Source organism: Mobula hypostoma, chromosome 1 (genome assembly GCF_963921235.1).
Source record: "Mobula hypostoma chromosome 1, sMobHyp1.1, whole genome shotgun sequence".
NCBI classification, from domain to species: Eukaryota; Metazoa; Chordata; class Chondrichthyes; order Myliobatiformes; family Myliobatidae; genus Mobula; species Mobula hypostoma.
In genome coordinates this window covers 207,454,543-207,481,697 of record NC_086097.1, presented here as the reverse complement: position 1 = coordinate 207,481,697, position 27,155 = coordinate 207,454,543, and the positions used below count along the sequence as shown (strand labels likewise).

General features: G+C 43.6%; 1 protein-coding gene across 3 annotated transcripts in view; it reads left to right on the top strand.

Moving 5' to 3' along the window:
* The first annotated feature begins 14,993 nt into the window (after positions 1 to 14,993).
* Positions 14,994 to 27,155, top strand: part of rb1cc1 (RB1-inducible coiled-coil 1) — a 181,044-nt gene continuing 168,882 nt past the window's right edge. For all 3 annotated transcript variants that reach the window (XM_063063561.1, XM_063063551.1, XM_063063544.1), the window contains exon 1: positions 14,994 to 15,131. The gene's annotated coding sequence lies outside the window, so the exon portion shown is untranslated. The remainder of the gene's footprint in view (positions 15,132 to 27,155) is intronic.

Below are 27,155 nucleotides of genomic sequence, written 5' to 3'. Positions count from 1 at the left end.
TGTATTTCTATGTTACATTGACTGTTCTATTTACTATAAGTTATTATAAATTACTATGATTGCACATTGCCCATTTTGATGGAGATGTAACGTAAAAATTTTTACTCCTCATATATGTGAAGGATGTAAGACATAAAGTCAATTCAATTCAATTCAGTATCTTTCCTGTTACACCATAGGATTTTATCTTGTTAAATAGCCTCATGTGTAGCACCTTATCAAACTCCTTCTGAAAATCCAAGTAAATGACATCTACTTCCTCTCATTTGTTCACCCTGTTTGTTACTTCCTCAAAGAACTCTAACAGATTTGTCAGGCAAGTTTTCCCTTTACAGAAACCATGCTGACTTTTTTTTCTCCAAGTACCTCAAAACCTCATCCTTAATAATAGACTCCAACACTTTCCCAACCACTGAGGTTAGGGTAACCAGCCTGCAATTTCCTTTCTTTTGCCTTCCTTTCTTCTTAAAGAGTGGCGTGACATTTGCAATCTTCCAGTCCTCTGGGATCATGCCAGAATCAAGTGATTCTTGAAAGATCATGACCAATGCACCCACTATCTCATCAGCAACCTCTCTCAGGACTCTGGGATGTAGTCCATCTGGCCCAGGTAACTTATTCACCTTAAAACCTTTGAGTCAGCCCAGCACATTTTCCTTTGTAATATCAATGGCACTACTCCTGCTCTCTGACACTCACAGACCTCTGGAATTCTGCGAATGTCTTCCACAGTGAAGGCAGATGCAAAGTACACATTAAGTTCATCTGTTATCTCTTTGTCCCTGATTACTACCTCACCAGCATCATTTTCCAGTGGTCTAATATCAACTCTCACCTCCCTTTTACTCTTTATACAACTGAAAAAACTGTTGGTATCCTGCTTTAAATTATTGGCTAGTCTGCCCTCATACTTCATATTTTTCCTCCTCATCGCTTTTTTAGTTTAGTTGCCTGTTGTTTGATTTTAAAAGCTTCCAATCATCCAATTTCCCACTCAGTTTTGCGACATTATATGCCCTTTCCTTGGCTTTTATGCAGTTCTTAACTTCCTTTATCAACCATGGTTGCCTACCCCTGCCATTTGAGAACGTCTTCCTCTGTGAGACATATCTGTCATGCATCTTGTGAAAGTGACGACAGACCAAATGATCAGAAGATTGATGCTGATAAGAGGACAATGGGGGAACATTCAGAAATGTTAATGAGAGACGAGAGGGATTAACGAAAAGGAGACACAGTTCCGAGTATTGTCAGAGACCGGTGGCTTTGAACCAGGAACTGTTTGAAGTTTGATGGACAGGCGATACCCCAGCAGGGGGATAAAAAGGGACAGGTTCGCTAAGGCAACAGACACACGACACCACAAGGTAACGAGACCCTGGAAGCGGTGTGCCCCACAAGTTGGTGGGAGTCTTGGAGGTCAGGTCGCGGGACCAGCCATAGACGCACAGGGTAGAAAGATACGGTCGGGCGGGAACCTGGTGTGTGAGTCCGCACTTGCCTGGGTGCCGAGTTCACCGCAGAAGAACGATCGTATCTGGAACGGAGGGGGTCACAGTCGGTGACCTCAGAAGACATTACAAAGGGCTCGCCCGAAAGCTAACTGCGAGGAATATCGAAGGTCTGTTTGGAATCCGTTTTGAATATTCATTCGCTTTCGCTCTCTCTCTTCTCCCCGCCCCAACAGCACAACAGCGATTACTGCGAACTGAACTGAACTAAATTGAACTGAACTTTGAGTCACTTGAAACTGATCATTTACCCCTAGATTGCGATAGAGCTTGATTGATCCTATTATCCTAGTTCTGTGTACATGTGTATTTTATCATTGCTAAACTGTTGCATTTATATCCTTTTGATTAGAGTACTGTGTTGCTTATTTCTTTAATAAAACTTTCTTAGTTCCAGTAATCCAGACTCCAACTAAGTGGTCCATTTCTGCTGGTTTGGCAACGCAGTTACGGGGTATGTAACATAATTGGGGTTCTCGTCCGCGATTTTGAACGTTAATTTGGGATGGGGTAAATTGATTGGTTTAAAATTCCCGAAAGAAAGAAAAGGCAAACAGCAGAAATGGAGGCTGAGGAAATTATAAAGGCGCCAACCTCGGAGGCATTAGAGGATGCCAGGAAAGTGGAATTGGTAGCTGTGGCCAAACGGTTGAATCTTGTTAAGGGGAAGTCGACAATGAGGAGAGAGGAGATACACAGAGCTATTGTAGAGCGTTATGTGTCTAAAGGTGTGTTTCCCCAAGGGGAGCTGGAGGTGGTATCTATTGGAAAACCTGGTGGAGACGCAGTACAGGTGCAGCTTGAAAAACTGAGACTCGAGCACGAGTTCCGGGTACGGCAGCTAGAACACGAAGAGAAACAGTTAGAACGACAACGAGAAGAGAGGCAGAGGGAAAGGGAATTCGAGCTGGAGAGGTTAAAGATAAGGGCAGAGCAGGGGCCCATGCTGAACCAAGGTGGACGGTTCAGGACGACCCAGGAGGTTAGGCTGGTTCCCCCATTTGACGATACCGATGTGGATCAGTACTTTCTCCATTTCGAAAAAGTTGCTGCAAGTCAGGACTGGCCGAAGGATAAGTGGGCTGTTTTGCTTCAGAGTGTACTTAAAGGAAAAGCCCAACAAGCTTACTCGGCTTTGTCCGCAGAAGATGCCCAGAGGTATGAGGTGGTGAAGGAGGCCATCCTCAGGATTTATGAGTTGGTCCCGGAGGCATATTGGCAGAGGTTCCGGAATGCGAGGAAGCAGTGGGACCGCACGTATTTAGAGTTTGCCCGTGAGATGCAGACATATTGTGAGCGTTGGTGCTCCTCAAAGGGGGTAGAGGGGGATTATGACAGACTGCTACAACTGATTCTGATTGAGCAGTTTAAAGATTGTGTCCCTGAGGGTATGAGACCCTACCTAGATGAGAAAGAGGCAGACACTTTAGCCACAACTACTAAGTTAGCAGATGAGTATGCGTTGACACATAAAATGAAGTCTGCCCCAAGTAAAGGCTACCAGAAGGGTAGTCAGGACGGCGGGGAGAGTCCGCCAGAAAAGTCAGAAGGTAAGCCGGGCACTAGTGAAAAGGATAAGGTAGACCGGGAGTAGTCTGGTAGGAAGTCTCCTGGGGTCGTACGTTATAATTGTGGGAAAGCCAGTCACTTTGCGTCCAGGTGCTTTGCCCCAAAGAAGGAGAAGGGAAAAGGAAAAACGACAGTTCCGTCTGGCTGTATTGAGTTGGTAAGCAAACGGCTAGGAGAGAAGAGGTCTGCCAAAGTTCAGGAAGGGCGCGAGAGGTTTATCTCGGCCGGATTGGTGTCGGTGAGGGAAGGGTTAAACCCAGTTTCAGTACGGATCTGGAGAGACACGGGAGCGTGTCAGTCATTGATATTAAAGAGGGTGTTAGTCTTTAGTTCAGAGACCGAGACTGGGAAAGTCAGGGTCATAAAAGGCACTGGGAAAGAGACTGAGGCAGTACCTCTGCACCAGATACACCTAAAAAGCGACTTGGTCTCTGGACCAGTCACGATCGGGGTGAGGCCCGAACTACCGATGAAAGGCGTGGAAGTCTTACTTGGTAATGATCTCGCCGGCGGGGAGGTGTACCCAGCAGTGAGATTGACAAGTCAGCCTGCCAGCATTGAGGCCCCGCCCATGGACTCACAGGTTCATCCCGTTTGTGCAGTGACTCGGCGAGTGTCCAGAAAGTCTGCCAAAGTAAATTTAGCTGAGATGTTTCTACCAGCCTTGTACCAGGGGGAGGTAGAAAGTGAAAAGAAGGAACATAGTGAAACAGAAGGAAGTGAAGGAGTTGAGGCTGACTTAGCATTAGCCAGGAAGGAACTTGTACAGGCACAGGAGCGAGACGAGGAGCTGAGGGTTTCGGCGGAGACAGCTCTCTCTGAAGCAGAATTAAAAAGGGAGCCAGTAGGCTATTGTGTGGAGGAGAGAGTGCAAAGGAAGAAAGGGAGACCAAGTACCGTGCCCGCAGATGAGGAATGGGGGATGGTGCCAAAAATTTATGGGGATGAGATTCTTAACCTGGCCCACAAGATACCCCTCGGTGGACATTTTGGGGGGAAGAAAACAGTCGGCGGAATCATGAAAGAGTTTTACTGGCTGCACAGGAGGAAGGATGTTACTGACTATTATAGACGTGAGTTAACACAGTTAGAGGCTATTAACATGTTAAAAGCTCACCACGATCAGAAAACGGATCTAGCTGGTGATATCATGAAAATTAATGAGGCTAGGGTGCCACCTGATAAGGGGGAAACCCATTTGGAAAAGATAAGTGTGGTGCTGACCAGATGGGAGAACTCTATTGTGTTGACCGACTTTGCTGATGAGTTCTGTCCTTTAATCCCCGAACAAAGCGGCCCGCTAAGAGAGCTAATTAAACGGCATGCCCACGTAGGTCCAGATGTCCCGAGGCGATGCAAAGAGCTGGGACATGGAGCTGTTGCCACATCAGGTCAGCCTAGTGAGCAACACCCCTATAGAATGATTAATTTAGCGACAAACGGGCTAAAGAACACAGAAGCGTATATTGGCGATGTAGTGGTCTGGAGTGACACGTGGGAGGAGCACAGTGTGGCACTGTTTAAACGGCTGTTTGAAGCCAGCCTGACAGTGAACCTCGCAAAAAGTGAATTCGGCCACGCGAAGGTCACTTATATAGGATTTGTGGTGGGACGGGGCAGCTGGCTCCGATGCAAGCTAAGGTGCGGGCTATCTCTGAAGTCTCCACCCCAACAGACAAGAGAGCCCTGAGAAGGTTCATGGAGATGGTGGGGTACTATCGGAAGTTTTGCAGAAAGAAAAACAACTTTGCGGATAGCTCCCACCCTCTTACTAAGCCCTTGCCAAAGAATGCTAAGTTGGTATGGGACGGCCTTGTTATCTGTGTCTGGGGAGAAAACCACTGAGAAGTTACACTGATCACAATTCTTTAGTGTTTTCGGCCACTATGAAGTTTGCTAAGTTGGAGCCTGGTTTTAGAGGATTATTAAAATAACACATATAAAAGGAACAGAAAATGTGATTGCTGACTGTCTGTCAGGTGTTGACAACTTAAAAGTCTCTGTATTAGCCAAATAGCTAATAAACATGTATATTTGTGTGTATCTGATAGTGTATTCATGACTATATTTTTACGCTGGTAAAAATCCTTTGAAGGATAGGGGTGTGACGACAGACCAAATTATCAGAAGATTGATGCAGATAAGAGGACAATGGGAGAACATTCAGAAATGTTAATGAGAGATGAGAGGGATTAACGAAAAGGAGACACAGTTCCGAGTTTTGTCAGAGACCGGTGGCTTTGAACCAGGAACTGTTTGAAGTTTGATGGACAGGCGATACCCCAGCAGGGGGATAAAAAGGGACAGGTTTGCTAAGGCAACAGACACACAACACCACGAGGTAACGAGACCCTGGAAGCGGTGTGCCCCACAAGTTGGTGGGAGTTTTGGAGGTCAGATCGTGGGACCAGCCGTAGACGCACAGGGTAGAAAGGTACGGTCGGGCGGGAACCCGGTGTGTGAGTCTGCCCTTGCCTGGGTGCCGGGTTCACCGCAGAAGAACGATCGTATCTGGAACGGAGGGGTCACAGTCGGTGACCTCAGAAGACATTACAAAGGGCTCGCCCGAAAGCTAACTGCGAGGAATATCGAAGGTCTGTTTGGAATCCGTTTTGAATATTCATTCGCTTTCGCTCTCTCTCTTCTCCTCGCCCCAACGGCACAACAGCGATTACTGCGAACTGAACTGAACTAAATTGAACTGAACTTTGCATCACTTGAAACTGATCATTTACCCCTAGACTGCGATAGAGCTTGATTGATCCTATTATCCTAGATCTGAGTACATGTGTGTTTTATCATTGATAAACTGTTGCATTTATATCCTTTTGATTAGAGTACTGTGTTGCTTATTTCTTTAATAAAACTTTCTTAGTTCCAGTAATCCAGACTCCAACTAAGTGGTCCATTTCTGCTGGTTTGGCAACCCAGTTACAGGGTACGTAACATGAACTACTTCAAAAAAGTTCAGCCATCTCTGTTCTGCTGTCAACCCCACCAGTATCCCTCTGCAACCCACCTGGGCAAGCTCCTCTCTCATGCCTCTGCAATTCCTTTGTATTCCATTGCGATACTGATAAATCTGACTTATGCTTCTCCCTCTCAAATTGCAGTATGAATTCAATCATATTATGATAACTGCCTCCTAATGGTTCATTTACGTTAAGCTCCCTAACAAGATCTGGGTTATTACACAACATCCAATCTAAGATAGCCTTTCACTGAGTACGCTCAAGCACAAGCTGCTCTAAAAAGTCCTCATAGGCTTTCAACAAATTCTCTCTCTTGCGATCCAACATCAACCTGATTTTCCCAATCCCCTTGCATATTGAAGTCCCCCATTACAATTGTGTAATTACCCTTATTACATGCCTTTTCCAGCTTCCTTTGCAATCTCAACCCCACATCTTCACTACTATTTGGAGACCAATATATGATTCCCATAATGGTTTTTACCCTTGCAATTTCTTAACTCCACCAACAAAGATTCAACACTCTCTGACCCTATGTCACCTCTTTCTAAAGATGAAATTCTATCTCTTACCAACAGGGCCACATTACCGCCTATGCCTTCTTGCCTGTCCTTTGATGTTAATCTCCCAGCTGTGGCCTTCTTTCAGCCATGACTCAGTGATGCCCACGACGTCATATCGACCAATCTCTAATTGCGCCATGAGTTTGTCCACCTTATTCCAAATGGTATGCTCATCTAAATACAACACCTTCAGTCCTGCATTCTTTGCCTCCTGCTGATCAGATACTGCTTTATCCATGCTAGAATCGTACCTGTAATACCATGGGTTCATAGCTTGTGAAGCAGTCTCATGCGTCACCTTGTCAAGGGCCTTCTGAAAATCCCAGTACACAACATCAATTTATTGTCCTTTGTTACTTCTCCAATGAATTCCAACAGATTTTCAGGCAAGATTTTCCCTCGATGAAACCATGCAGACTACGGCCTTTTTTTCATGTACCCCCAAGTACCCCAAAACCACACCTTTGACAATCGACTCCAACATCATCTCAACCATTGAGTTCAGACTAACTGGCATATAATTTCCATTCTCCTGCCTCTCTCCCTTCTTGAAGAGTGGAATGACATTTGCAATTTTCCAGTTTTCCAGAACCATTCCAGAATCTAGTGATTTTTGAAAGTCCATTACCACTGCCTCCATGATTTCTTCAGCCACTTCTTTCAAAACCCTAGTGTGTATGTCATCTTCAGACTGTTCTGTTTCCCAAGAACCTTTTCTCTAGTAATAGTAACTTCAGACACTTCATGACCCCTGACATATGGAACTTCACCCATACGGCTACTGTTTTCCATAATGAAGACTGATGCAGTTCATCAGCCATTTCCTTGCTCCCCCATTACTACCACTCCAGCATCACTTTCCAGTGGTCCGATATCCACTCTTTCATACTTCAAGTATCTGAACAGACTTTTGGTATCCTCTTTAATATTATTGGCTAGCTTACTTTCAAATTCCAATTTTACCTTCTTAATGACTTTTTAAGTTGCCTTATTTTGGTACTTAAAAGTTTCCCAATCCCCTAACTTCCCATCAATTTTTGCTCTACTATATGCCCTCTCTTTGACTTTTATGTTGGCTTAGACTTCCCTTGTCAGCTATCGTTGTGTCATCTTGCCTTTAGAACACCTCTTCCTCTTTGGGATCTATATATCTATCCTATGGCTTCAGAACTGCTTCCAGAAATTCCAGGCATTGCTGCTCTGCCATCATCCATGCCAGTGTTCTTTTCCAATCAACTCTGTTCAACTCCTCTCTTATGCGTCTGTATTTTCCTTTCTGGTACATCTGACTTTCACTTCTCTTACTTTAATTTCAGGGTGAATTTGTTCATATTATGATCACTTTCCTCTAAGGGTTCATTAGCTAAACTCTCTAATCGATTCTGGTTCATTGCGTAACTCCCAATCCAGAATAGCTGATTCCCTAGTGGGCTTAACCATGAGCTGCTCTAAAAAAGCCATCTCATAGGCATTTGAGAAATTCCTGCTTTTGGAATCCCACACCAACCTTATTTTTCCAATCTACCTGCATATTGAAGGAATATAAGGTGTTGTTTCTCCAACCTGAGTGTAGCCTCGTCGCAAAAGTAGAGGAGACTATGGATTGTCATATCAGAATGGACTGGGAAGTGGAAATAAAATGGGTGACTACTGGGAGATCCTGCTTCTTCTGGTGGACAGAGAGTTGGAGACAGAGAGTAGGTGCTTGGCAAAACAGTCTCCCAATCTACGTCAGGTCTCACCGATACACAGGAGACCAGACATAGTATATGACCCTAACAGATGCACAGGTGAAGTGTTGCTTCACTTGGAAGTACTGTTTGGGGCCCTAAATGGTAGTAAAGGAGGAGGTGTAGGGGTAGGTGTAGCATTTGTTCCACTTGCAAGGATAAGTGCCTGCACCTCAACCTCGCTGGGCCACGTACACTACATGTCAGATGGGACGGTCCCGAAAGACCTGCTGTACGGGGAACTGGCCTCCGGCAAGAGAGCAGAAGGGCAGCCCCATCTTCGTTTCCAAGACACTTGTACTGATCAAGAGTCTCGGCCCAAAACATTGACTGTTTACTCTTTTCCATAGATGCTGCCTGACCTGCTGAGTTCCTCCAGCATTTTGTGTGTGTTGCTTTGATTTCCAGCATCTGCAGATTTTCTCATATTTGGGATCTGTGGTGATTTTAATGTCACCAAAAAAACAGTATTGAAAATAGATCAATAACCTCTACCCAGGATAGTGCATATCTTTGCAATTCTTTCTGGAGGAAAACACTTTTTGCAAAGTTTAGCTGAGATCTACCTACAGATGGAGATGGAAGAAGAGTCGACAGTGTTTCTCACCATAAACATTCACAAAGGGCTTTATCACAATAATGGGCTTATTTTTGGAGTAGCATCTGCACCAGTACTCTGGCTATGTACCAGGTGCCCAGACACTCATTGTTACATGAATGACATCATTGTTACTGGTGAGGATGACTAGGAATATCTTTAAGATCTCAAGACATTGCTAAAAAGATGAGAAGATTATGGGAATTGGAAAATTCAGGCCAGGGCCCGAGTGTGTATTGAAGCGGTAGTGCCCAGGTCTGAGAGTGAGGAACAACCTGAGGTTTGGAGAATTTAAGCACCAGGCCAGATTGAAAAGGTCAGGGTGTCGGGCCAGAGGCAAGGATGGATCAGTTCAGCTCACTGCTCAGTGAGGTTTTCTTGTCGCTGCATTGAGCTGAGGTTGTGGCTTGCAACTAACAGACATAAATCAGCTGCTGGATTCATGGCCATGGATTCAATTTTGTCAAATTCAGTTCTGAATGCTATTTGCTTACTTTTATTGTTTTCATGATTTGTTTTTTTTTCTGCATATTGAGTTTTTGATTGTCTTTTTTTAATGGGTTCTTTTGGATTTCATTGTTTTGTGGTTGCCTGTAAGGAGACAAATCTCGAGGTTGTATGTACCGAGATAATAAATATACCTCGACCTTTGGGATCAGAGCACCATGTGACAAATGTGAATTCTTTAAACTGGACATTACTTACTGTGATCACACCTTTGATGCACAAGATTACACAAGTATGCTGAGTCAAGCAGTGAAGGACATGTTACAATTGCAGTCCTTTTTAGGATTTGTCAGTTACTAATACAGCAAACCAAAGCTCAAGCTTTTTTCCTTCTCTTCTTTATATCTGCCCAGCTGGGTAGAGATGACAGGCAGGATCGTGCAATGCTCCTCTTGCGGGATGTGTGAACGCAGGGAGACTTCTAGTAACTCTGACCACTACAACTGCGAGAAGTGCATCCAGCTGCAGCTTCTAACAAATCGTGGTAAGGAGATGGAGCTGGAACTGCCAGAACTCCGGATCATTTGGGAGGCTGAAGGGGTGAGAGATAGGACATATAGAGAGGTAGTGACAGCCAAGGCGCAGGATACAGGAAACCGCGTGACGGTCAGGAAGGGGAAAGGGGTTCAGGAGCCAGGGCAGAGTACCTCTGGGCCAACCCGCTCAACAACAGGTATATCATTTTGCATACTGACGAGGGGGAATGATCTAACAGAGGAAAGTCACAGTGGTCGAGTCTCTGGCACTGAGTCTGCCTCTGTGACTCTGGTGGGAAGAAGAAAGAAGAGGCATGCTATGGTGATAGGGGACTTGTTAGTTAGAGGAATGGATAAGAACAAGATTCTCGGATGGTACATTGCCTCCCGGGTGCCAGGATTTGAGATTTCTCGGATCAAATCCTCAGCGTTCTTTAGTGGAGGGTGAACAGCCAGAAATTGTAGTTGATGTAGGTGCCTAAGACATAGGTAGGATGAGTGACAAGGTTCTGCAAAGGGAGCTCAAGAAATTAGGTACAAATTTAAAGGGCAGCATCTCTCAGGATTGCCACATGCTAATGAGGCCAGAACTAGGAAGATTATACAGGCCAAGGAGGGCAAAATATATTTGGATCACTGGACCTGTACAGAAGGGATGGTTTGCACCTGAACTGGAGGGGATCTAATAACCTTGTGGGAAGGTTTGTTAATGCTGCACGGTGGTGTTTAAACTAGAGTTGCGGGAGATGGGAAGCAGAATGCCAGAACAGTTAGTGGAGAGGTTGTGGAGGCAGATGTTGGTAAGACCTCAGACAAAGTTAGGAAACAAAAGGTTGAGCATGGTGCGACAAAATCAAAAAGGCTGAATATAGGACTGAAGGTGTGGTATCTGAATGCACGCAGGAAACAGAATGAGATAGATGAACTTGATGTACAGTTGCAGATTGGCAGATATGATGTTGTAGGCTTCACTGAATCATGGCTGAAAGATTATGGCTGGGAGCTTAATGTCCAAGGATACACATTGTATTGAAAACATATGCAGGAAGGCAGAGGGGGTGGCGTTGCTCTGTTGGTAAAAGATGAAATCAAATCATTCGAAAGAGGTGACATAAGAGTCGGAAGGTATTGAATCATTGTGGACAGAGCTGAAGAACTGCAAGGGTAAAAAGACACTGATGTACAGACCCCCAAACAGCAGGATATTCCCTACAAATTACAATGGGAGATAGAAAATGCACACCAAAAGGGCACGTCATGGAGGACTTCAATATAGAGGTAGATTGGGAAAATCAGACTGGTGCTGGATTACAGCAGGCAGAATTTCCAGAGTGCCTACAAGATGGCCTTTTAGAGCGGCTCATGGTTGAGCCCACTGGACGAACAGTTATTCTGGACTGGGTGTTGTGCAATAAAGAGCAGCACCTCTCCATCCTTGGGAATGGCCTGCATTGCCCTGGCAGAGGATTCATGTAGATTTTGCCAGATCGCTCCTGGGCACAAATTTCTTGGCAGTAGTGGATGCAGCTACAACGTTGCTAGAAGTGTTCCCAATAGCCTTGCATACTGTTGATGTGCTGAGAAGCCTTTTCTCAGGGACCCGTGTTCCAGAACACTTAGTCAGTTACAATGGACCACAGTTTGTTGCGAAACAGTTCCAGTCATTCCTGAAAGTGAATGGAATAAGACATATTATATCTGCACTGTACCAACCAGCTTCAAATGGCTTGGTGAAAAAGTTTGCCCAGCATCTAAAGAACACGCTGCGAGCAATGTCAGCAGAACACAAGCGTCCTGGCGAGGGATACAGTGGGACTTGGAAAGATTAAGGACAGAACTGGAGATTGCATCAGATATCATCTGGAATCAACACATCAATCAGTTGAGAGGAGCAGTCGGTTGTCAGAGAAGGGAGTCCTGAACTTTCAGAACCACTTCCTGCAGAGGCAGAGACAACTCCTCCATCCACTTCCTGCAGAGGCAGAGACAACTCCTCCATCCACTTCCTGCAGAGGCAGAGACAACTCCTCCATCCACTTCCTGCAGAGGCAGACTCAACTCCTCCATCCACTTCCTGCAGAGGCAGACTCAACTCCTCCATCCATTCCTGTAGAGGCAGACTCAACTCCTCCATCCACTTCCTGTAGAGGCAGAGACAACTCCTCCATCCACTTCCTGCAGAGGCAGAGCCAACTCCTCCATCCACTTCCTGCAGAGGCAGAGACAACTCCTCCATCCACTTCCTGCAGTGGCAGAGACAACTCCTCCATCCACTTCCTGCAGAGGCAGAGACAACTCCTCCATCCACTTCCTGCAGAGGCAGAGGCAACTCCTCCATCCACTTCCTGCAGAGGCAGAGACAACTCCTCCATCCACTTCCTGTGGAGGCAGACTCAACTCCTCCATCCACTTCCTGCAGAGGCAGAGCCAACTCCTCCATCCACTTCCTGTGGAGGCAGACTCAACTCCTCCATCCACTTCCTGCAGAGGCAGAGACAACTCCTCCATCCACTTCCTGCAGAGGCAGAGACAACTCCTCCATCCACTTCCTGCAGAGGCAGAGGCAACTCCTCCATCCACTTCCTGCAGAGGCAGAGACAACTCCTCCATCCACTTCCTGTGGAGGCAGACTCAACTCCTCCATCCACTTCCTGCAGAGGCAGAGCCAACTCCTCCATCCACTTCCTGTGGAGGCAGACTCAACTCCTCCATCCACTTCCTGCAGAGGCAGAGGCAACTCCTCCATCCACTTCCTGCAGAGGCAGAGGCAACTCCTCCATCCACTTCCTGCGGAGGCAGACTCAACTCCTCCATCCACTTCCTGCAGAGGCAGAGACAACTCCTCCATCCACTTCCTGCAGAGGCAGACTCAACTCCTCCATCCACTTCCTGCAGAGGCAGAGACAACTCCTCCATCCACTTCCTGCAGAGGCAGAGCCAACTCCTCCATCCACTTCCTGCAGAGGCAGAGACAACTCCTCCATCCACTTCCTGCAGAGGCAGACTCAACTCCTCCATCCACTTCCTGCAGAGGCAGAGACAACTCCTCCATCCACTTCCTGCAGAGGCAGAGCCAACTCCTCCATCCACTTCCTGCAGAGGCAGACTCAACTCCTCCATCCACTTCCTGCGGAGGCAGAGACAACTCCTCCATCCACTTCCTGCGGAGGCAGACTCAACTCCTCCATCCACTTCCTGTAGAGGCAGACTCAACTCCTCCATCCACTTCCTGCAGAGGCAGAGCCAACTCCTCCATCCACTTCCTGCAGAGGCAGACTCAACTCCTCCATCCACTTCCTGCAGAGGCAGAGACAACTCCTCCATCCACTTCCTGCAGAGGCAGACTCAACTCCTCCATCCACTTCCTGCAGAGGCAGAGACAACTCCTCCATCCACTTCCTGCAGAGGCAGAGACAACTCCTCCATCCACTTCCTGTGGAGGCAGACTCAACTCCTCCATCCACTTCCTGCAGAGGCAGATACAACTCCTCCATCCACCATGGAGGGGGTCTCTGAACCTGAGACTGCTCATCAGCCTCTAGTCTCTCTTCGCAAGTAGAGTGACTTACCCCCCCCACCCCCGTCAGTAAAGATGTTATGCCACAAGAGCATAAAACCCTCTACAGTGATTACATATTTAGGTCTGTATAGGAGAATTTAGAACTTACTACGTTGTTGATGTCTATGTAGTAGTTGTATTATACAGGGTATAATATATATATATATACACACACACACACTATACACATTATATAATGACAAGAGAGCAATATGGTATGTATTTAAGTTGAGATGCGTGCTATATTGTGTTGGAATTCATGGCTAAGTAGGGAGGATTGTAGTTTATGTAATATTTCAGTAACATTTGAGTAGCATTGTAAATACATTGTTTAATTAAGCATTCTTTATTTACCTCATTCATTATGGGTTAATGTAAGAAGTATGTGAATGGTGTACATCATTACGCCACCTCATCATATGTGAGTGCCTCTATAAAGAAAAACAAAGTAGACACATTTTCCTTTCAATTACAGTAGTTTTGGAGTTACAAAATGTAACAGTGCCTGGTTGGAAAACCTTTGCGGTACAGCGAACTTTGTCTTGCATATCATCCATTCAGATTATTTTACCACATCAATACGTCCAGGTTTTCAAGTGAAGCCCAGGTGACAGAATGCATAACATAGTGGTACAGTTACAGGGAAAGTACAGTGAATGCAGACAATAGCGTAAGGCCATGATGAGGTAGATTGCGAGGTCAAGCTTCAAAGTTCAAAAGTTCAAAGTATTATTAAAGTACATATGTCACCATATACAACCCTGAAATTAATTTTCTTGTGGGCATACGATATCCATAATTGAATCATTAAAAACCGCACCAACTGGGGGATAACCAGAGTGCAAAAAACAAACTGTGCAGATACAAAAATAAAAAATAATTAGTAAGAGAAATAAATAAGCAATTAATATTGAGAACACGGGATGATGACAATACAATAGGAGTCCATTCAATATTCTTATAACAGCGGGATAGAGCTGTCGTTGAAGGCTTTTGTTTCATCTGCTTTGCGGGAGGGAGGTAGGGGGTGGGGGCGGGGGAAGAGAGAATGTCCAAGTTGGGGGGGTATATTTGATCTTGCTGACTGCTTTACCGAGCCAGTGAGAAGTGTCGACAGAGTTCCTGGAGGGAAGGCCGATTTTCATGATGTGCCAAGTTGTATTCTCTATACAGTTTCTCGCGGTCACAGGCACAGCAGTTGCCACACTATGTGAATAGGATTCTTTCTATGGTGCCTCTGCAAAAACTGGTAAGGGTGAGAGGGGACATTGAGTTTCTTCAATTTGCTGCGAAAGTACCGTACAGCCCGTCCCTAACCTTGCTATCGGAATCGAGCCATCACGGAACACGTCGCGGGGCGAGGAAAGTGGACAGACAGCAGCAGGTCCGCGAACTGATGAATGAATGAATGAATGAATGAATGAATGAATGGGCAACCACCCCGAAAGGAATTCCTGCTGTTTCGCGACTGTGCGCGAGAGCACCCACAATGCCGCGCGACTGACGCGGTGACGTCATAGCCGTTCGTCGGGGTGTTGACTCGAAACAAAAACAGAAAAAAACAAACTGGGAACAGCGGAGTCTATCTGAACCGAGTCGGCTTGGCCGGCGCTGCCGGGGATCCATGTCCAGCCGCGTCGGCTCAGGTGAGTGTCCTGTTCCCGTGTGGCACGGGGTGTTGAGGGTTTATCCGAGCTCGACCCCAGGGACAGGAGTCCGCGGAGCCGGGCGTCGGGCCTGGGCTTGGGCAGCGCCGCTCAGAAAGTGGACCTGAGATCCGGCAGCTCAGCCTCCGGACTTGGCTTTGTTGTGGGTACAGAGCCGTCAGCGGTAATCGGGTCCTACAGTGGGCGTTTTAAATAAATGGAGACCCGAAGTGTCAGAGCCTTCCTCACTTGGAAAGGACAAGTAATCGCTGTAGTCCCACAGCCAGGAATGACTCAGCCTCTCAGCGGATACTCTACCTATTCCAACAACAGTCAAAGTTTGTCACCTTGAATGATTGCGGTTGTAGTCTGTGGTGTTTAACAGAAATGAATTTCTCGTAAACAGCTATTTCGTGGCGGCGTTGCGTATGCAAGTATAGGTTACGGCTTGGAATAAATTAAACATTAACATTTTGATTTATTTTCTTTTTGCCTCGTTAATATAACAGCCTGTTAATGAGTTGCTCTGTTTCACTTGTTACAGTGCAGAGTTTGTAGGTTTACTTACGTGATAATTTTCAACTTCAAAGTATATTTGAATGACGTGCATGTGAAGTATGATATGGGAGGGTGACAAGTAACTGGATGTTGTTATGTGTCTGTGGGTCTGGGTTAGAAGTTGCATTAGCCACAGCTACCTTTTCGGTAATTGTATTTTGGTTACCAAGAAAAGGCTCTCTTTTATAACTTGAAGTGTCAGTAATTTGTGTGATATCTCAAATTTTGGGGATACACATAAAAATTTAAGGAACATTTGCAAGATCAAAGGAAAAAGAACTTCTGGTTATTAAGTGTGTTTCCAACCCCATACTCTTGAAAGTTGGTGCAATTCACCTAGACACTTCCTACAAGGTTTGCTGCCATGTTAAAAGCTGGTAACACAAAGAACAGAAAACACTGCTACAAGAATTCCGTCCAGAGAAAATGAAAGCATAAAAGATCCTCAAATTCTTGAGCATTCAGCATTGTTCCATGTGGCAATGCAATATATGAAAATCCACTTTCATTCTTTGCCAGTGCCACTCCAAAGGAGCATTTCAGCTCTCTCTTGCAGACAAGAAGCTGCCAGCACATTCCATAACCTTGTTACTCTGCGGGGTGGGGGAACAAGAGTGGCCTATACTCACTTAGTTAAGAATTGTTTCCTTGACATCCCCAGTCGTCACACTGGTTTTGTCAATGTACAAGCATGCTATTAAGCCTTTCGTATTTCATTACTTTTGCACATCATATTTAACAATTTAATGGAATAGAATTTGTCCTTAATTTGAGCAATGATGCTTAAGGAATACAGATAATTTGAACCAATATGCAAACTTTTGTAATAGTATTTACAGTACAAATTGGAAAAAAATCATTCACTTGACCTGCTACTTTGTAGCAGTACCTGAAGCTGTGCATTTATTATGCTTAATATAGTATAAATGGCTCTAATGTTTAAATGTGTTACAATGTGTTCCCATGATGGAGGAGTCTAGTACAAGAGGGCATGACTTCAGGATTGAAGGGCGCCCTTTCAGAACAGAAATGCGAAGAAATTTTTTTAGTCAGAGGGTGGTGAATCTATGAAATTTGTTGCCACGAGCAGCAGTGGAGGCCAAGTCATTGGGCGTATTTAAGGCAGAGATTGATAGGTATCTGAGTAGGCAGGTCATCAAAGGTTATGGTGAGAAGGCGGGGCAATGGGACTAAATAGGATAAAATGGATCAGCTCATGATAAAATGGCGGAGCAGACTCAATGGGCTGAATGGCCTACTTCTGCTGCTTTGTCTTATGGTCTAATGTTAGTTAAGCATCCATTTAAAACTTAAAACTGTCAATAGACCTATTTGACTTCTGTAGTTTTGCTCTGGTGCTATTTGAAGGTTATTATTTGAAAGTCAAGTTTGTAGGCTTTGAGTAGCTCGATTAACATGAATGCCTAAAGATGAGAGGGGAAGAATAAACTGGTTTTATTCATTTTGCAGAGTGTTGGTGAGGTGCAACAGGAATAGTTGCTGAGTCCTTGTCTTTAAGGGAATTGCGTATAGCCAAGCATTTAAAAATAAATGTTTTCAACAAAATGCTTGTGCATTTAAATGTTATAGCATGTTGTATTTATTTTTATGATGAGAACTGGCATAGCTACTTGAGTAAGGAAATGAAGCAGCTGTTTACTTCAAAAGCCTTTGAGAGGCCTGGTACTTGGCTCAGTGCATGTCTTGTGAAAAGGCTGGATGACAATAAAAGGAGATAACTGATCTCTTTTTGACATATCTGTCTGTTATGTATACAGGAGCATTCTTTTTTCTATCTTGCTTAGTACATGCAATTTTTGAAGATTAAGTTAATTACTCTTTGTCTAATATCTATCCTACAAATGAACCGAAGCTTTGCAGAAGTGAATTCTAAGGTGGACACAAACTGAAAGGGAGAGTGGTTAAGCAAGTGGGTGAAAAATTGGCTGGTGGAGTACAATATGGGAAACTGGTGTTCATTTGTTTAGTAGGAAGAATGTAAAAATGCACGTTTGAGTGGTTTAAGAGCAATTTAGTTATGCTGATTCATAAAATGCACTAAATAAACATTCAGTACAGCAAACAAGAAAGGAAAGTTGAAAGTGAATTTATTATCAAAGTACATATGTCGCCCTGAGATTAATTTCATGTGGGCTTTAACGGTAGTTAGAACAAAACACTATAAAATCATTGGAAAGCAACATGCAAACAAAGACGGACAAACAACCAATGTGCAAAGAAGACAAACTGAAATTCCAAAAGAATTACAATAATACATAAGAAACAATATTGAGAAAGAGTTGTAGAGTCCTGGAAAGTGAATCCCTAGGTTGTGGAATAGTTTAATGTTGAGGTGAGTGAAGTTATCCACACTGGATCAGGAGCCAGATGGTATAGTGGGAGGAAGATAGTATAGTTATCTTTACTGTAAAGTAACTGAAATACAAGAATCAGGAAGATTTCCCCTAAACACACAAGACAATTTTGTTTTCCATACTTATGGAACATTATACTGCCTTGAAGGCTGGTTATCTCAAACTGTTTATCCTATGAGATTAAGAAATAGTGGCCTGTGCTTAGTGGTGTTTTAAAGAATAATGGATGATCTCATTGAGTTGGATACTGTCAGATTATTTTGTTAGGGTAGGAAATTTAGAACAGAAAGCCCGATTCTTGGGTCTGATGTGGAAAAATTTCCTCATGCAGATTCTCTTACAATTCAGTCATTGCTTGATTATTGCGTGTAATCAAGGGTGAAGTTAATAGACCATGGGTCACTTGGAGAATAAAAGTTCGAGGCGTTTGGCAAGAAAATGTTGAGGCATAATCTACTGCTCTTGTAATGCGTTGTGTAGAAAGCTAAGCAGGGAGTTAAACATCTTTTCAAAAGTCACCTGAGCGGAAACTTTCCTGGGGGCTTTTAATGAAAAACTTTGTAGAACTACAGTAAGTTAAGTAAAACCTGTATTAGATTCAATATCGAATTGTCTCGGACCTGAATATACTGCTATTATCAATTATTCTTACAATTAGCATGAAACAAAACAACATTTTATAGCTTTGGCATGGACAAAGTGAGCTTCTGGCACTACAATAGCGTAATAGTGACGAAGGATAAACAATACCTCCTTCAAAGTACACCTACTGTTTACCAATATTAAGAAAGCTTAACACTCAGATATTGCTGTTTCAACAGCAAATAAAGAGTGGATGGAGATGGATGGGTTTCAGCTCTGTGCTTCAAGTCAAAATCTGAATTGGTCCACGCAGAAAATGATGTAAAGAACAGCTTACGAATGAAGTGATGTCTGTACAAAATGAACTATGCCTGTGGATTCTGAACTCTCCCTGCCTGACATCCAGGATGTCAAATTTAACTACTGAAATTAAAAGTCAAATGATCATTTCATTACATCTTTGCCAAAGACTTGTCTTGAAACCGCACGGTCTTTAACCATTCTCACTTTGAAAATGTTGTCCTTGATGACATACTGATGACATGGTGCTCACCAGACTGATAATTGAGTGAGGTACCTTCGAAGCAAGTTGTGCCTTTTTAATACATCCTCCAACTTGATTTAGCTCCTTCGAGTCAAGAATGGTACAAAGATAATTAAGGAAATATTGGATTGGGAGAGGTTCCTGTTTTATGATGTGCGGCACATCCTCTGCATACACCTATCTTTGAACAACAAGGACTCCTTCTTTTGCCTAATTCAGTTGCTCTGCACTGAGAGGTTGCTTACAAATGTGCCAACGCCATACAGATACTACTCTCACAGGATCTGAAATGATGTGTTCTTCTGGACATTAGTCTTAAATGCACTCACAGTGGGCTGGCAAGCACCATCAAGGCAGACCTCACCCACATCCAGTCATTAGGCATAAGGTGCATTGTGCCGACCATTGTGCTGTTCACGTAACTTGTGTGTACAGATGGTGTCTCTGCTAAGCAATAGGAGAACCTCAGCATTAAAATCAAGTGGGGGGATCTTGTCAGCAATGTCCTTGAGACATGAACGGCTGTGTGCCACTTCAGAAGTTGTGATTTCATCCCTGCTGCGAATATGGTCGCAGTCAATGAGAGTTGGCGGGGGTAAACAGACCTCCCCTCCTATTGACTCCATGACAAAACCACCAGCTCTGCTTCTGGTAACTTCTGATGTTCCAGAACATGTCTTTAGAATGTCCGGGGAAGTAACTGCATCTAATGGATGCTCAGCTGGCTCCCCACTCTGCTCTGCTGTGAGTGTACTGGAATCAGTAGCCCGAGGTGCCAGCCCTGAATTTACAGCTGTGTCTGGGTTTATTTCTGCTGAAGCGTCAATAGGTTCTTAATGAAGGTTTCAGCCCAAAATGCTGACTGTTTACTCTTTTTCCATAGATGTTGCCTGGCTGATGAGTTCCTCCAGTATTTTGTGTGTGTTGCGTGTCCTTGGCAGAGTTTCTTGGAGACCACTGGTGCTTGCTGCACTGTGTCCATCTGTGTTCTGCAATATATTGCTACTGTTTCTCCAGATTCTCAATCACTTTATGGATGACTGTCTTGTCTACATTCGGACTGACTCTGGCCAGTCTCAGCATCTCACTCAAACTGTGTGATTTATCACCTCGTCCTGGTGCAGCAAGTGAGGACAATGCAGTTGGTTCTGTTGTAGCTTCTGTTGAAAGGTGAGCCACTGATGCACGTGGTGTGCCGCTCAGCCCTGGTCTGTTCTTGTCAAGTGGTGAACCTCCATATTCTTCCAAGTTGGATGACTTTGTGCATTTCTCAATTTGTACTTTAAATGGGGGTCCATCTTTGGGTTTGAATCTGAAGCAGAGGACTGGGGAAAAAAATCTGGCATGAAACATGACATGAATCTGGTTCCTGTCTTTGCTGCTTTGAATTCATTCTCTGTTGAGCGGCCATGTCATATTAGAGGGCTTGCACCAATGATTGGTTCTTCAGTCATTCTCTTAGAGAGACAACCACCACTGTCTCAGTTGGCTGCTGCATCATACACCTTTGCCTCTGCTGAGGCAGCCTCAGCTTCATGGTCCTCCTTGAGCACACTCAATGTAGCTTGTACATGAGCTTTCTCATTTCTGTGCTTGCTTTCTCCATGTTTACACAAACTCTTTCAATTACGGGACGTCCCTGGGTTACGAACGAGTTCCGTTCTTGAGTCCGTCTTTAAGTCAGATTTGTACGTAAGTCAGAACAGGTATATCCGGTATTATTTAGCATCAGTTAGTCAAACGTTTGTCTTAGTATATAGTATATATTTTACCTTTCTATGCATATAAAACACTTAAGAAACGTATGTATTTCAATAATTAAATCAGTGTGTTGCTTAGTAATAATTGTAGCTTTCTTTGGGGCAGGGCCTTTCACATGCTCCATTATTCTCACTTTATCCTTTATCCTTTAAAATTGTTCCGATCGTTGACTGACTGTAGCTTAAAGTTTTTCCAATGACTGATGGCGTTCCACCTCTTTCCGATCGCTTCATTTTTTCCACTTTATTTCCGTCAACGGAACAGAAATACTGCGGATTCAGCAGCAGCCGTGGGCGGTGGGTCCTGACCTGAGCTCCCCCAGGTCCTAAAGTCCACCCCACTGAGACAGTTTAAATGAGACAAGTGGGGGAGGGGGGGTCAGGGTGAATCTTGTTAAGAAAAATTTAAGCCAAGTACAAAGTTACACACTCAACACAGTATTAAAGGCAACAACTTAAAATAGTGGACGGCATTCTCCATCCTCTGTTCGTAAGTTGGACATTCGTAACTCGGGAACTGCCTGTAGTGTATTAGCTTTGCGCTTGGCATATGCTGCTCTCAGTCTTGTTGCTTCAACTCTGGCGAGGGCTTGTGCTACCGCTATGCTAAGTGTGGTTTTGCTTGAGTGTCATGAGGATGCAATCGATGTGCCACATTTTGACCAGGCTCAGCCATCGATGGAGACACATCTCCAATCTGCGGTGATGCCTTTGAAGACGAGTTATCTTTTCACTCTACTGCCCTTGCTGTGTGTTGCGTATAAAGCTAGGCTTTGGAATTTTTCATGTGGAAACTTTTGTGAAACTGCAGATAAGTAAAACATGTATTAGATTCAATACAGGTTTGTCACATGCCTGAATACACTAATATTATCAATTATTCTTGCGATCAGTGTTAAACAAAGTAACACGTATATGTAACATTCTGTAGCTGTGCCTTGGACTAGTGAACTCATGGTACGATATCTTAATTGCGATAAAGGATAAACAATACTTCTTTCAAAGAACATGTACTAATTGTTTAGCAATATTAAGAAAGCAAGAAAGCTTAAGACTTGGATAGTATTGTTTCAAGGCAAATAAAGAGTGGATGAAAATAGCTATTTTTCTACCATGAGTGCTTCAAGTTGAAATCCAAATTAACACACGCAGGAAATGAAGAAACAGTTTATGAACAGGAAGTGATGTTTGTACTAAACGAATTGCTTAAAAAAAATGAACAGCCCCTCTAGAGCAGGGGTCCCCAACCTTTTTTGCACCGCGGACCGGTCTAATATTGACAATATTCTTGCGGACCGGCCGACCCGAGGGGTGGGGGGGAGAGTTGTTCAAGTAGGGTTAAACTCACCTCAACATGTCTTTTATAGTTAGGGTCGCCAACTTTCTCATTCCCAAATAAGGGACAAAAGTAGCAGTCAAATTCTGGGACACTTTACCCCAGGAAAGACTACAATGATCATGAAGCCTTGCGCGGGCACCTGTGTGCGCATGTGATTTGTGCATGCGCGGACGTGCTGATTTCTTCCCCCCCCCAATCGGTTTTGCCGCCTTCCCGACTATACATACATTATTTTTACTTTATATAGGCTGTGTATTTATCATATTCCTGCTTTTACTATATGTTAGTGTTATATATTTTTGGTTTTATGTGTTATTTGGTATGATTTGTTAGGTTGTTTTTTGGGTCTGGGAATGTTCAAAAATTTTGCCATAAAAATTAATGGTAATTGCTTCTTCGCTTCACGCCACTTCATAGGAACGCTCTACCTTAGCAGGGGAAATACGGGACAAGGGTGGTCCCGTATGGGACAAACCAATTTAACTCAATTATATGGGATGTACCGACAAATATGGGATAGTTGGCAACCCTATGTTCAAGTTCAACAGTGTGTGACAGGGAATGGGGAAAAGGTGCAGCTGACTCATATCGTTTCCTCATGGCCCGGTAGCATATACTTTGTGGCCCGGAACTGGTCCATGGCCCGGTGGTTGGGGACCGCTGCTCTAGAGTCAGAACCCACAGGATTAGCCTTAATTTAAATTTTAGTGAACAGCAGAAAAAGCAGGAGTATATCTTTTGTAGCCCTGTCAATGTTTAATTCTATTCTATTTAACACAACCTGGGATATGTTTACAAGGTTGTTTAATTATTTCTTGTTCCTTGTTAAGAATGTACTTTGGTCTTAAGCTTGAGATCTGTAGATAAAAATGAGTGACTTCTAGTATGAGGCTAATAGTTTATAATATACCAAATGCCTAAAAGTAAACTGCAGTAAGGTGATTATTTTAGTTACATTTCATACATCAATAATGATAATGTTGTTTATGGAATTGAGAATCATAATCACCTCTCCTTACTAAAATATTGGTAGTTACCATAGAAAAGAAATAGTTCTGAACAAAATTGCAGTGGAAAAATAAATATGGCTTGTTGCTGTGAACTTTAATCTGTTGAAAGGTTAGAGATAATCTGGAATGTGTTCTGTTTTCCTTGGATAAATGGATTGTGCAGGATTTTTGTTCCAACTGTTTCACTTGAGAGAATGAGATGGTGATACAGGCAAATGATTTTTTTGTGTGTGGCATGGAAAATACTTTTGAATTTGAGATAAAATTTATGAAATTAGAGAAAACAAAAAATGCTGGAAACACAGCAGCATCTATGGGAAGAGAAGTTACGAATGTTTCAATTAAAAGCATGCTAGAACTGGGAGAATAAAACAGTTTGTTGCAAAGGAAAATGACATGGTAATCTTCAATCCTGCATACGAAGCACAAGATTGTTCTTGTGGATAAAAATGGTCTCCAAACCTGCTGTTTCTCCAGTGTGATGAAGACCACATGATAAATACTGAATACAGTACTATGGCACTTGGAATCTACAGTGGTAGATCTGTGCAAACACAATGGAGATTTGGTAGAAAAACCTTTCTGAAACTTGTACCATTAGACATAGGAGCAGAATTAGGCTATTTGGCCCATTGAGTCTGCTTTGCTATTCGATCATATCTGACTTATTATCTCTCAACCCCATTCTCTTGCCTTCTCCCTATAACCTTTGATGCCTTTACTACTCAACCTCCACTTTAACTATATCCAATGATTTGGTCTCCACAGCCATCCGTGGCAATGAATTCCACAACACAAGTTCACCACCCTCAGCTAAAGAAATTCCTCCTCCTTTGTCTAAATGTACGTCCCTCTATTCTAATGCTGTGCCCTTTGGTCCTAGGCTCCCCATTCCCTCCACATCCACTCTATGCAGGCCTTTCAATAAAGAGCTCGTAAGGGTGTTCACTTAGCATAAAACTAGACATAATCGTTTCGATCGTGGTGAATGAAGTAAGGACATTGTCTGTGTGTTGAACTTGCCTGCATCCATCGTTCTCACTATTTATACACAGAGAGAGAATTTTGAAAGATGCCGATGTTACTGTTGGTTCTGCTCGTAGCAAAGTGGTCTCTCTTAGTTAGCATCCAATAATAGATAAAATGGAAAGTCTGTTGCTTGAGTGGATTGATGGGTGTACAAAGCGTGGTGTTTCGTTAAGTTTTCTTATACTTGAGAAATTAGTCAGTCTTTTTAATAAGCTGAAACAGAAAGTACTGGCCGATGGTGATGAAAGTGTTGCAAAAGTGGAATTTAAAGGTAGTCATGGGTGGTTTGATCGGTTTCTGAGGCGAGGGCAGCTTCATAGTTTAAGCAGTGGTCACCAACCTCCGGGCTGCCGACCGTTACTGGGCCGTGAAGGACGCAGTGGTGCAGCGGTAGTCGGGAGGCACCCAGCACATCTTTAAGAAAAAAGCCAAAATAAATAAGCTAGTTAATTAGGTGCCCCCCAGCATGTAAATGTTGGCCCAGATCAGAGACGATTGCCGATTGCGTCAGGTGGTTATTTGTATAAGCAAGTGTTTAACTGTGACGAAACTGCAATTTATTGGAGTCTTCCCAATTCCGGTAAGTGAAACTACACTGTACATACATTACTTCTACTTTATATAGGCTCTCTATTTTTGTGTTATTTGGTATGATTTGGCAGCTTCATAGTTTAAAGGTTACTGGAGAGAGTGTTTCTGCCGAGAGCGCTTCCGCAAGATTTTCACTGCGCTAGACAGTGCTGCAGAAAAGTATTTCTACTTTACATCGGCTGTGTATTTATCATATCATTCCTGCCTTTACTATATGTTACTGTTATTTTAGGTTTTATGTGTTATTTGGCATGATTTTGTAGGTTTATTTTTTGGGTCTGGGAACGCTCAAAAATTTTTCCCGTATTAATAAATGCTAATTGTTTATTCACTTTACGACATTCCGGCTTACGAACCTTTTCATAGGAACGCTGTACCTTTGGATAGCTGGGGAAACCTGTATTTAATAGGTTTCAATTTGATTTCCCCCTCATTCTTTGAGATTCTAGCAAGTTTGGGCTCAGAGCCACAGTACATTATACTGTACAGTACTCAGACAGAACATTAACCCAGTCATTCTTATGAACCTCTGGACCTTCTCAAATGTCAGCACTTTAGTTCTTAAATAACTTCCTGCTATGATATTGCTGCCGAAATTTTCAATAGAAAGTTTGTTTGTTAATATAGCTATACCTTCTAACTTCAAAAATCAATTACATTTTGGAAATTCATTGAAGGTTTGTACTTATCAATAATTCCAATATCAACTAAACTCACTATGCCTGATACTCACTGATATGGTGTACGATAGATTTGAAGTGCAAGTGAATTATCACTCACCGATGTATCATCCTTTAGTTTCTGCAACTTGCAATGACTTTTCACCACTTGAAATGTCATCCTCATCCTTCACTTAGCGTTCCAAAAGGCCCAATCCTTTCACATCTCCTTAATCTGCTCTTTCATCTTCTCCATTTCATGGCCGTTCATTTCTTCCTCAAAATGTAGCCAAGCCATTTTCCATCAACCAAACACATTTTGTATGTTTAATAAGAATACAAACAACATTGAATTATTATGTATATTGAATTTCAGTAGGATGTAATAGTTTTTTGAATATTCATCTGATCAGAATGTTGATTGAAATAGATGGAACTCTTCATGGATATAGTTCTTCGACATAACCATTCTCTTCATGATTCAAGATTGTTTAATGTCATTTCCTGTGCACAAGTGTAAAGGAGAACAAAACAATTATTACTCTGGATTGCATTTAGTACAAAAAAATCACAAGATTAAGAACACATAATAACAAAACCACAATAAATATATGTAAGAGCATATACAAGTAACACACATAAAAGTTGCTGGTGAACGCAGCAGGTCAGGCAGCATCTCTAGAAAGAGGTACAGTCGACGTTTCAGGCCGAGACCCTTCGTCAGGACTAACTGAAAGAAAGGCAAGTAAGAGATTTGAGGGGGGAGGGGGAGATCCGAAATGATAGGAGAATACAGGAGGGGGAGGGATGGAGCCAAGAGCTGGATAGGTGTTTGGCAAAAGGGATAGGAGAGGATCATGGGACACGAGGCCTAGGGAGAAAGAAAGGTGGAGGGGGGAAGCCCAGAGGATGGGCAAGGGGTATAGTGAGAGGGACAGAGGGAGAAAAAGGAGAGAGAGAAAAAGAATGTGTGTATATAAATAACGGATGGGGTACAAGGGGGAGGTGGGGCATTAGTGGAAGTTTGAGAAGTCAATGTTCATGCCATCAGGTTGGAGGCTACCCAGATGGAATATAAGGTCTTGTTTCTCCAACCTGAGTGTGGCTTCATCTTTACAGTAGAGGAGGCCATAGACTGACATATCAGAATGGGAATGGGACATGGAATTAAAATGTGTGGCCACTGGGAGATCCTGCTTTCTCTGGCGGACAAAGCGTAGGTGTGCAGCAAAATTATCTCCCAGTCTGTGTCGAGTCTCGCCAATATATAGAAGGCCGCATCGGGAGCACTGGACGCTGTATAACGAAACCAAATTTCCCTCGGGATTAATAAAGTATATCTATCTATCTATCTATCTACCTATATCACTCCAGCCAACTCACAGGTGAAGTGTCGCCTCACCTGGAAGGACTGTCTGGGGCCCTGAATGGTGGTAAGGGAGGAAGTGTAAGGGCATGTGTAGCACTTGTTCCGCTTACACGGATAAGTGCCAGGAGGGAGATTGGTGGGGAGGGATGGGGGGGGGAACGAATGGACAAGGGAGTCGTGTAGGGACTGTCCAGCTCTTGGCTCCATC